Source organism: Palaemon carinicauda, chromosome 30 (genome assembly GCF_036898095.1).
Source record: "Palaemon carinicauda isolate YSFRI2023 chromosome 30, ASM3689809v2, whole genome shotgun sequence".
Lineage (NCBI taxonomy): Eukaryota > Metazoa > Arthropoda > Malacostraca > Decapoda > Palaemonidae > Palaemon > Palaemon carinicauda.
The window spans coordinates 3,143,336-3,155,835 of NC_090754.1; positions in this window are offsets into that span (position 1 = coordinate 3,143,336).

Sequence of the window (12,500 nt, forward strand, 5' to 3'; positions counted from 1 at the left end):
TTTTGTATTTTTTCTTGTGTAAAATCAAATGCATTATGATTTTTTTTAAAAAGTGATGGTAATGATGTTATCAGCCCAAAGAATATGGAATTGGAATATGATTTAGAATTACACAAGTAGGTGAAAAATACAAACGAGCAACTTCCCATAAAAAATCAGTTTAAAGAATTAACACAAATTACTAATCCCGCTAACATGAATTCAGTAGGGAAATTAACACAAACAAATCTTTGTGTGTGGAAATATAGGTAGGAATAACCAAGATAAAAGAAGGTTAGAGAATTATACTATGTATAAGTGGTTAGCTGATCTTGAAAGTAGAATAGTTAGTCTGAGAATAAACAATGAGACAGCAAAATTAAACAGGCTATGTTAACCATGAATACAAATGTAAGTGATATTCACACAACCTTGAATGGTAAGTAATTTAAAAATGTAGCAAATTTGAGTGAGTTTCAAAAATAATGTAAGCAATTATGACGATCAGTCAAAGACACAGACAGGTTAACAAATCTACATAAGTTTTTATAGGTAAAATATGAGGGTGGCTCGGTAAATAAAATTGCCACTCAAATGGAGGATCACGTAGTAACAGTAAAAAGGACATGATTCCTTTGCTAAAGGTAAGTTTATTGCTAATGATAATTCCTTATATGTAGACATAAATGAGGCATTAAAATATGTGACAAATAGCATCCTAGATATGAGTTTTACGAAGAGAAAGGGAAACTAGCAAAAAAAAAAAAAAAAAAAAAAATCGATAGGAAATCAGGAAGTAAAATCCTAAGGGACTAAGGGCCATAAATCCTACCAGAGAAATTTTGAGTAATTTAGATAGTTGCAGGGAAGTTAGATCAATAGACTGGAACGAGGCGCAAAAATTTCCCTAGAGTTAAACAAAATAATGGGCAGAAATTTAGGTCAAAGACAGTTAAAAGAAAAAGTGAGGACACATTTAATTCTCGGGAAAAATTACACAAACGGGGATAGAAATCAGGTAGAATAATGAAAAAGGGGGAAGTCATAAAGGGCAGAAAGGCAGGCACAGAAATAAAGAACCCCATCATGAAATAAACAAAGACACTTCTCAGAACGCCCTTCGTCACAAAGAAAGTGAAATTAAAATCCTTCAAATAGGGAGAAAGAAACGAATTAAAAATAGTTAGCCGGGTAGAAAGGAAGTCAGGAAGATGAAAAATATTATATAGGAAAGATAGGCATATGTAGTGGAGGTACATCCACGTTGCAAGTGACTATTTTATCTTATAGAGACTGGCAAATATAGTTGATATACTAGGATGCAATACAGTGATAGAATATTGTGAAATACCTGCTTCCAATTTTTAAGGGTGAAAATAAATGATTTGCATGAAATGTAATGCAAACAAGTAAAAAAAAAGGGGTATGAACTGTCATGTTAGGTAGAAAATTAAATGCCAAAATGTACCAAATGAGGAATAAAGATGTCATTCTTTAAGTAACATTCCTGTGGAATTCACAACTTGTTTACTCATTTCATGGTTTACCCAAAAATAGTTCATCAATAAATCATCATCACCAAAAGAAATGAATTTCAACACAATAAATCAAAATCATCATCATCAAAAGAATATGCATTTCAACACAATAAATCAAAATCATCATCATCAAAAGAATATGCATTACAACACAATAAATCAAAATCATCATCGTCAAAAGAATATGCACCTTAGCACAATAAATCAAAATCATCATCAAAAGAATATTAGCATCAATAATGTTTTAAAATAATTCAATTACATATGTTTATCATCAATATATATTTAGAAAAAACTTCCTGTTCCCTTCAAATAATTCAACACAATATTGAAAAATATTATTTTTCTTAATTCTTGATTATGGAATATTTAACCTTTAATTCACTGGGTACCTAAGGCAAAATTAATAGTGTCTTCTGTGTTCAACTCTCCAGTCAATTAGGAAATGCCTTTACATTTAGCTTCTATTCAATTATTTTTTTTTCCATTACCTATGACCTCAAAATCTCGGTCTTATTGATGTAAACACAAAAATCATTTCTTCAATACAATGCAATAAATGGCAAAAAATAAATGTTCAAACATACATAACATCAATTCAAATCAATCAAAATATTTCTGCAATAAAAACAATTATGTGCCATGCACATATCACTCATCAAGAGTATTACTCATTTATAATCAGTATCAATAAACATTCTTAAAACATCATTTTGGTACCTTATTTACTCATCAATGTTATCATGATAAATCATTGTTATTCAATGGCATCAAAAGAAATATTTCTCACCTTCTTCATAAAAATCCATCAAAACTATTTAAACTCTTGTCATAAAATAATAAGTAAAACCAAAACTCAAATATATAAATGTCTTAAATCATTAAACATCATAATCATTTCATAATAAAAAAACATATTCAATACATAACAAAAACATGTTTATGAATTTGAATCTTATATGCATCTTATCTGCATATCATCTTTATCTCAAGAACTTCAATTCTCAAATATATTGCATTCAGAAGGATATTCATAAAATTCTAGTGACAGGAAACTTACAATTCAATGTTAAAATTTTTCTTTAAACGAAATCATTGGCAGACTGTCTCAATTAAAACACCTTATTTATCCTTTCTTTCATGGATTCATCTACTACACAGGCATAAAAATCAATTCGTGTGTTTCTACACTCACTCTTTTTAAATTTAAAATGAAAGGGTTTAATGATTATAATTCTCCATATGTACTTAATTGTACACTATTATTTGCATATTTATTTAGGGCCTAAAATACCCCCTTGAGACATTCAGCTTCCCCAAGTTTATTATTGGTGCACATTTTATATTTTAATTACTTAAATCTTTTCTTTCTTCATAATTATTTAAGTTAAGTTAATCATCATCAAAACATAATAAAATTCATTGCATACATGCATGTTTATCATTGTTACACGTGTTACACAAAAAATATTAATCAATGCATCGCCTATAAAATGCAGTAATAATTCCCTTGCTCTAATGGCATCATTATTTATTCAAACTTGCAAACGGAATCAATACATTTGTAAATATTCAATCACCCTTGGGTTTATATTTCATTTGTCTTCATTACCCATAACTTTATCAAAAACATTTCATCTTAGTTTGCAATTCATTACTCTATGTGGTCATTTAATTTATTGTTTGGAGCTTCTTAGTTGATTACGGAATACATATTCAAATTCTAGGATAACACACTTTACAAAATTACAATATATTTTTTTTTCATTCAATTGTTACCCTCAATATTTGTATGAATGCCCAGATATTTTTATTTCATTTCCCAAGGAGTTTAGTAGCGTTTCTTAAATCTACTTAACACCTGAGGTTTCCCATATACCGAGTTATTTCAACGTAAATTTTTTTCCCTTCAAGTAATTGTTATTAGTCTTCTATGTTGCTATATATAGTTAGCAGGACATCCTCAACCCCTTTCTATTATTTTATTTGTCCCTTTTCTTTCTCTATTTGAGCTTGACTTATCATGGCTTATTTCACCCTTCTTACTTTAAGAAAAATGTGGCACAGTTTCAGTAATCACTAGTAAATTTGGGTGCATTGCCCGAGAGAATATCTCGAAACATGAATGTCTAGTTATTTATCCTGGTCTCAAATTATTCTGTTACAGACTCATCAACCCTTTCTTTGTTAAATCAAGTTTTATACAGACCAGTATGTTTTTGTCATTTGTCAAGTTCTGGGAACAGAGTCCCTAGTAGTCCATTGGTACCACCACTATGGGATTGAGAAAATGCAATCGTAATTTCTATAGGATTCTTACCTTTACATGACCTTTATACGTCTTATATGTAGGCTTTAATTTTACAATCTCAAATATCTATGTTAGGTCAAAAATTACTTCATCATTAAACTCATTCTTTGATTACTACTAACTTGAGCACGAGTTTTTGTTAGCACTTTGTTAGTATGTCAGGAATTTCTATTCATAAACAATTATTTCTCCCTGTTCTTTGTATGTATTCCTTTAAGCAGTATGCAATCCTGTTATATGATTCCTATTTTGGGAGTAATTCACCTACAACATTTCTATTAACCTTTGGTTTCTCCGGTTCTATTTTAATTCTTCTAAAAACTAAGTTTCTTACCTGACAACTGAAACAAAATATTGGTAGTTATATTTCTTTTAAAATCTTCCTTTCTTTTTAAATAATCCTTCTTTTATCATCTTAAACCTACCAATAATGTGATTTATCCTGGACAAACATCCAGTACTCTAAGGATCCTAGGATTCCTTTCATTCTCTCATCAACAATAGTCCTTCTTGGACAGTAAAATCACAAACATTTTTATGATTAATAAGTACATATACTCTATGCCCTAAACAAATTTATAAACTTTTCTAGACCATTATTTGGATAATCTATCCTACTCGGTAATTTTTCAATTATTTTTAAGACTACTTTTATAATTCATTACCTTCTTCGGGTTTCACCTTTTCAATAAGACGTTTCTTTTTATATTTATGAGGCTTCACACATTGTTTTTATAACTCCTGGTTAAGAGATTGGGTTAAGGTAATGTAGGATCAAAATTAATTTCTCTTCATTATTTATAGCCTTCTATTTCATTTGCACACTACATTTTTTTAAGGTTAACTTTATTTTAAGGCTTGGGTAAATTAGCAAATGCTGCTTACTATTCCCTAAGATCCCATCATTCCTAAAAAATCTTTTACAACTGTCAAGTCTTAATGGAGCAGGATTTCCACTTTAACCCTTATTTCTTTACATCCCTTCAATCTATCTATACTTTTTTTTTTTTTTTACTTACCCTATTCAAATCTAGGGATGCGTCACTCTTTAATCTGGTTCTTTATCCTGCTATTCTCCCTATTCTAGACCAGTTCAATTATTTCAAATGGCTCTATATTCTTACTAAACTTAGTAACATCATTCTATAGGCTTATTCATTCCGTCTCCAAATTCTAGATCATCATTTTGTCAATAGTTAAGAGGAGCTGAGTAAGCCCGTCGACTTCACTGTAATTTCTAATATTCTTCAAAATGCTAATAGCCGTGAATGGCTTGTATTCTTTGACCATGGTACTTACAATATTCTCTATGTATTTTACTCTTCAATAGTTGAGCCAAACATTATTTATTATCGGGATACACATGTAATTTATATTCTACTTATGATGATCTAACTAGTCTAATACTTCTATCCTCATTGGGTAATATATCTCGGGAGATTTATAAGGAGACCTATTAATTTATTTTAAAACTCACCGTATTCCTTATGGGGTGTTGGCTGATAAGTAATATTTCATGCTTTGTACCGGTATCTAAAATGTTTAAACAAGTTTTGGCAGGTTCCCTAGTGCCGATGTTTCTATTCTATTCTGCCTAACCTATCGTCTGCAATGGCTAATCTCTGCCTATTTCTCATCTATCCCTAAATCTATGCTCCTTACGGTAAATTATGCCCCTTTCTGATTATCTAACTGTAATCTCTGCTCCTTTATTTTAGAAGTCACTACCCGCCATTCAGATGAGTTATTTTATCTGGAGTAGTATTAATTAATTAATGTGCATTTATTTTACTTCATCTGAACTGCATTATTGTCTCTTTTGACAAACTTTGACATCCTATATTTAGTTAACCTATCTTCTTTAAACCTGCGGGTTATTTTTATTTAGGCATCTTTATGACTTCTCTAGCTAAATTCTAGCTTTTTATATTTTCAGTACTGATCAGACTTTATATTTACTTAATAGCATCATAGCTCATTTTTTTTTTATTCATATGGCTATATCTTCATTTTAATTCTTTGTGCCTAACAGCAAAAAATTTCTTTCAACTCTATAAGCCTATAGCTTCAATTGCCCATGACATTTATTTCTTGGAACTCGCTTTTTATTTTGGCTATTCTATTTTATTCATTGTATTTCTGTCGACATTCTATTTTATTTATATGGCGCCTATCATATATTTACAAGGAGTGTATTTTATTCTTGGCTACTCTTCCTATTTGTTAACTTTCTTATTTCTCCTTGTCTTTTTAATTAAATTCCATTTCCCTTTCTTCGTCCGGAGTCTGTTTCTCCTGTCAAATTCGTCTCTTACAAAGTGACCAGTTTTGTAAAAGACTTGTCTTTGACAATTAGAGTCATACCCTGACTATCTTATTTTTATTTTAAATTAAGCCTGCACTTCTCACAAATAAAATTCATACTTTATCATTGTATCGTTTTTAACCCTGGATAGGTACGGTGGGTCGTTTGCGACCCCGAGCGTAAAAAAAAAACAGGTTTTTCTCACGTGACTCACCCCTGTGACTGAATTTGTGGGTGATCGACCTGCAGGAGGTGTCTCCCCTACACGCTCTAGTAGTGTCCAGATGTGCATTGCTGTAGCTGTACTCCTTCCCCGATTTCTGAGACGCGTCGGGGTCGTTCGCGTCCGAGTTTACCCTTCTGAGGTAGTTTGCATAATTATCAAAGTTATTATGTATTATGAAATTGTCGTAGAATGGTGCAACTTGTATAGGTTATCAGTTGTGGAAAGTCTTGGTGGATTGTTTGGCTACCATGTGCATGTTTTTTTTTTTAGTTAAAATGTCGTTCATCACCACGAGGACCAATTTACCGCGAGTGCCCCTTTTTCATTTTTTTTCATTTTTTTGCCAAGTCATTTTTCCGTAAGATATTGCCAAATAGTGTCGTAAAACTTTTGCTTGTTTAGTGTTGGAAAGTGTGTCTAGATGATCTGGCTACCCATGCATGACTTTGTTTTTGTCAGATACGACGTAGTTATTGGTATATTGGGTATTTAACTGCGGTTACCAATTTGTGTTTTTTTTCAATATTTGTAAAAATTACTACGTAGTAAGGAATTGCCGTATATTATTAATTTTTTTTTCATGTTTATGTGTTAGAAAGTGTGCCTTGATGGTTGGGCTAACACGTGCATGTCTTTTTTTTTATCTGAGATGTCGTATATTAGAATGTCGGGCATTTTACCGCGAGTGTCCCTTTTTAATTTTTTTTAATTTTTTTGCCAAGTCATTTTTCCGTAAGATATTGCGAAATAGTGTCGTAAAACTTTTGCTTTTTTAATGTTGGAAAGTGTGTCTAGATGATCGGCTACCCATGCGTGATTTTGTTTTTGTCAGATACGACGTAGTTATTGGTATATTGGGTATTTAACTGCGGTTGCCAATTTCTGTTTTTTTTTTTTTCAATATTTGTAAAAATTTACTACGTAGTAAGGAATTGCCGTATATTATTGATTTTTTTTTTTCATGTTTATGTGTTAGAAAGTGTGCCTTGATGGTTGGGCTAACACGTGCATGTCTTTTTTTTTATCTGAGATGCCGTATATTAGAATGTTGGGCATTTTTCCGCGAGTGCCCCTTTTTATTTGTTTTGCATTTTTTTGCTTAGTCATGTTACCGTAAGGAATTGGCAAGTAGTGTCGCAAAACTTATATTTTTATAGTGTTGGAAAGTGTTTCTAGATGATCTGGCTACCCATGCCTATTTTTTTTTTAGCCAGATATGGCGTATATATAAGTATGTGTTCGATTTTCCTGTGATTGCCATTTTTTCGTTTTTTCCCATTTCTTTCAAAATTACTACGTACTAAGGAACTATCACAGAGTAATGATTCATTTATATGTTTATTTGTCGGAAAATATGCCTTGATGGTTTGCCTAGCACGTGGCTGAAATTTTTTTTTTCTGAAATGCCGTATATTAGAATGGCCATTTTTCCACGAGTGCCCCTTTTTATTTGTTTTGCATTTTTTTGCTTAGTCATGTTACCGTAAGGAATTGGCAAGTAGTGTCGCAAAACTTATATTTTTATAGTGTTGGAAAGTGTTTCTAGATGATCTGGCTACCCATACCTATCTTTTTTTTAGCCAGATATGGCGTATATATAGGTATGTGTTCGATTTTCCGGTGATTGCCATTTTTTCGTTTTTTCCCAATTCTTTCAAAATTACTACGTACTAAGGAACTATCACAGAGTAATGATTCCTCTAGATGTTTATTTGTCGGAAAATTTTGTTTACTTTTTTTTGATTGAATATCATCAAATTTTTTTAGCTAAAATATTGTTTTACATTTTTTTTTCGATTTTATTTCCCTTCAAAAAAAATTTTTTGGGTCAGAATTTTAATTTTATAGTCGTAAAATAATCGACAATTATCCAGCAACCCACCATACAATTTTTATGCATATCCAATAAAAATTAGATTAGTAAATAACACCTTGAAATTGACATACCCTTCCTACATTTCAAGTGGCAGATTAGGGAGTCTGAGTCAGTGTGGTTGGCGGCCATTTTGTGGACATATCCGAAGCGTAAGCTGCCCTATCTATATATATTCTTGTTCCCTATAGAATTTGTGATATTTTGGTATATTTTTACCTGCATAAATATCATATTATATATTAAATATATGTATTTTTTTACGAAATTTCCAAGTACTCAAAAAATTACCTTTAGATATGGCCCCTGATATAAATGTAATTTACAAAATAATGAAGATTTTTTTACATATTTCTATTTTAGGATAACATATGTTTATTCCCTAAAAAAATTAGCCACTTCCTATTTCATTTGGGTACCCAAAAAAATTCATGAAATTTGGACAATTTTTTTTGGCCAAAAAAAGTTACCCTTTTTTTCTCATTTCAGATCTTCACCTCCATGGGTCTGACTTCATCCAAAATACATCAAGATGTGTCCTAAACATTCAAGAATCAATTCCTAAAAGGATTTGTGTATATATGTATAAACTTTTTTTTATGAATTTTTATGTCAGGTCTTTTTTTTTCTACTTAATTTTTTAAAATATTTATAATAAATTCAACCGGGAGGTATAATATTATCTTTGATGAAGGAGAAATTACCAAGAAGAGTGTCAATGAGTGGACACATCTACGAAGAAGCGATCCCCGAATCGCCCACATAGAACTCAAGAATTTCGCATCCAGAACGCTTAAGTGTGTAGCAAAAGTCTACGGTTGCAGCCTCCAATCTTCAAGACTTTTTATTGTTCCAGTCTGTTTTTAAAACCCAATTATTCCACGTAGAAGAATACTGTAAAAATAATGTACATCAAGTTCAAGAAGTAAAGTTAAGGAACTATACAGAACTTCACCATCACTCACTTTCCTGGGGGTTTTAAATATAAATAATTATTTGCACTGATATGATTGACAGAGATACTTTATTTAATTAAAATAATATTAAAGTGGTGCTTAATAAGAGAAATAGAAAATGCCCCAACACACATCACATATATATGTGTAGATATATATATATATATATATATATATATATATATATATATATGTATGTATGTATGTATATATACATATATATATATATATATATATATATATATATATATATATATATATATATATATATATATATATATATATGTATGTATATATATGCATATATATATAAATGTATATATATATATATATATATATATATATATATATATATATATATATATATATATATATATATATATATATATATATACATGTATGTGTATATATATATATATCTATATATATATATATATATATATATATACACGCATATTGTATATATATATATATATATATATATATATATATATATATATGTATATATATATATATGTATATATGTATATATGTATTTACGCCAAACGCAATCTGAACAAGTATTATACGTCGACGTTTTATGTTTATTTGCGTACAGGAGTGAATCGGATTATCACAGTTCATCTTTAGTTCAGTGGCTGATTGCCTATCAAAAAGTGTGTTTTTCCAATTGTGATTAACCTTAGTTTTCTGACACACACATATATATATATATATATATATATATATATATATATATATATATATATATATATATATATATATATATATATATATATATATATATATATATATATACACACACACACATATATATATATATATATGTATATATTTATACATATATACATATATATATATGTATATATATACATATATATATATATATATATATATATATATATATATATATATATATATATATATATATATATATATAGCTAGATATATATATATATATATATATATATATATATATATATATATATATATATATATACATATTTTATATATATATATATATATATATATATATATATATATATATATATATATATATATATATATATATATATATATATCTGGGGTCCCTAACCTGCGGCCTTATAGCCATATAAGGGTAATGCTCTCTCTCTCTCTCTCTCTCTCTCTCTCTCTCTCTCTCTCTCTCTCTCTCTCTCTCTCTCTCTCTCTCTCTTTATTGAGAAAAAAAAATAATAATAATAAATATATAAAGAAATCCATAATTAACTAAATTTCATGTATTTTTCCCGTTATGTAATTCGTGAGAGGAAAAGGGGATAAAATCAAACTCTGCTTTTACGCCAAACGCGATCTGAACAAGTATTATACGTCGACGTTTTATGTTTATTTGCGTACAGGAGTGAATCGGATTATCCCAGTTCATCTTTAGTTCAGTGGCTGATTGCCTATCAAAAAGTGTGTTTTTCCAATTGTGATCAACCTTAGTTTTCTGACATAAGATTTATATATATATATATATATATATATATATATATATATATATATATATATATATATATATATATATATATATATATATGTGTGTGTGTGTGTGTGTGTATATACATACATACATACATACATACATATATATATATATATATATATATATATATATATATATATTTAAGTTACTGAATTAAATATATATTGACAATATGCTAGGAAATAAAGAAATCCGCAATTAACTATATATCTTGTATTTTTTTTATTTTGTAATTCGTTAGGAAAAAAGTGATGAAACCAATCATTGATGTTACACCGAACGTGGTTTGAACATGTATTATACGTCAACGCTTCACGCCAATTTTCGTACAGGAGCACATTGGATTATCACAGTACATCATTAGTGGCTAACTGCTTATCAAAGAGTGCTTTTTCCAGTTGTGATTAATCTTCGCTTTTTGACATAGGATTTGTTACTATAACCTTTATCTTCTTTTCCAAGTTACTGAACTAGATATACTGTATATTGACAGAGTGTTGAACAGAAATAATTTTGTAAAGGCCTGTCCTCTCTAGAAAACATTGTTTGCATACTGTTTTGAAAATGTTTGTAAACACCTTTACCGTATAAATATGTCTCATCCAGAATAGAAAGCATTTGGTGTTTCGGTGTGTTTAAGTATATATACTGTACACATGTAGCCTATGATGCATGAATATGTATACATATATATATATATATATATATATATATATATATATATATATATATATATATATATATATATATATACTTGTTTATATGTATATTTACATGTAAAATGTATGTAAATGTTTATACACACATTATATATATATATATATATATATATATATATATATATATATATATATATATATATATATATATATATATATATATATATATATGTGTGTGTGTGTGTGTGTGTATGTATGTATGTATGTATGTATATATAAATTCATATATATACATATACCGGTATAAATACATGCATACACTTATACATATGTGTACATACATTATGTACCTATACACACTGGTATGTACATATCCATATATACATATTCCTATCTACATACTCTCTTAATATAGCCAATAAATTACAGGATTCAAACATGTCATCTAACCCTAGAAAAAGGAAAATAGTGTAGGAGGGTCGTGTATTTAATGAGAGTTGGACTTTTGACTACTTTGTTATTTCACGTGCTGACAGTGCATTGTGTCTTATATGTCACGAAAGAATAAAGTCCTTAAAGACATTTGATGTCAAGAGACATTATAAATCACAGCACAAGAATTATTTTTCACTTCAAGGTGATGTGCGCTCAAACAAGATATCTTCTTTGAAAAGAATCAGTGTCTGCTCAGCAGAATGTCTTTAAAAGCGAAGCTAGTGAGATCAAATCATGTGTTCGTGCCAGCTAAACAGGTTACCAAGTAATTATGTGAAAAAGGAAAGCCAATTACTGATAGGGAATTTGTGAAAGAGTCCATGATAAAAGCGGTAAAAGAAATAATTCCCGAAAAGTTATCACCCTATTAAAATGTAAGTTTGTCTGCTTCAACAGTCACAAGGCGCATGGAAGATTTAAGTGTAAAAGTGTTTTCAACATTATCCGAAAAAACACACAGTTTTTAATATTTTTCTTTGGCTTTGGACGCAATCGCTGATATTTTGGATACAGCACAGCTTCTGATTTTCATAAGAGGTGTTGACAAAAACTTTCAGGTTGTAAAAGATTTGTGTGCCCTTTGAAGGATGAAAGATACTACAACATCTGAAAATCTGGTTTTAGAAGGACACCAGGCGGTGAATAACC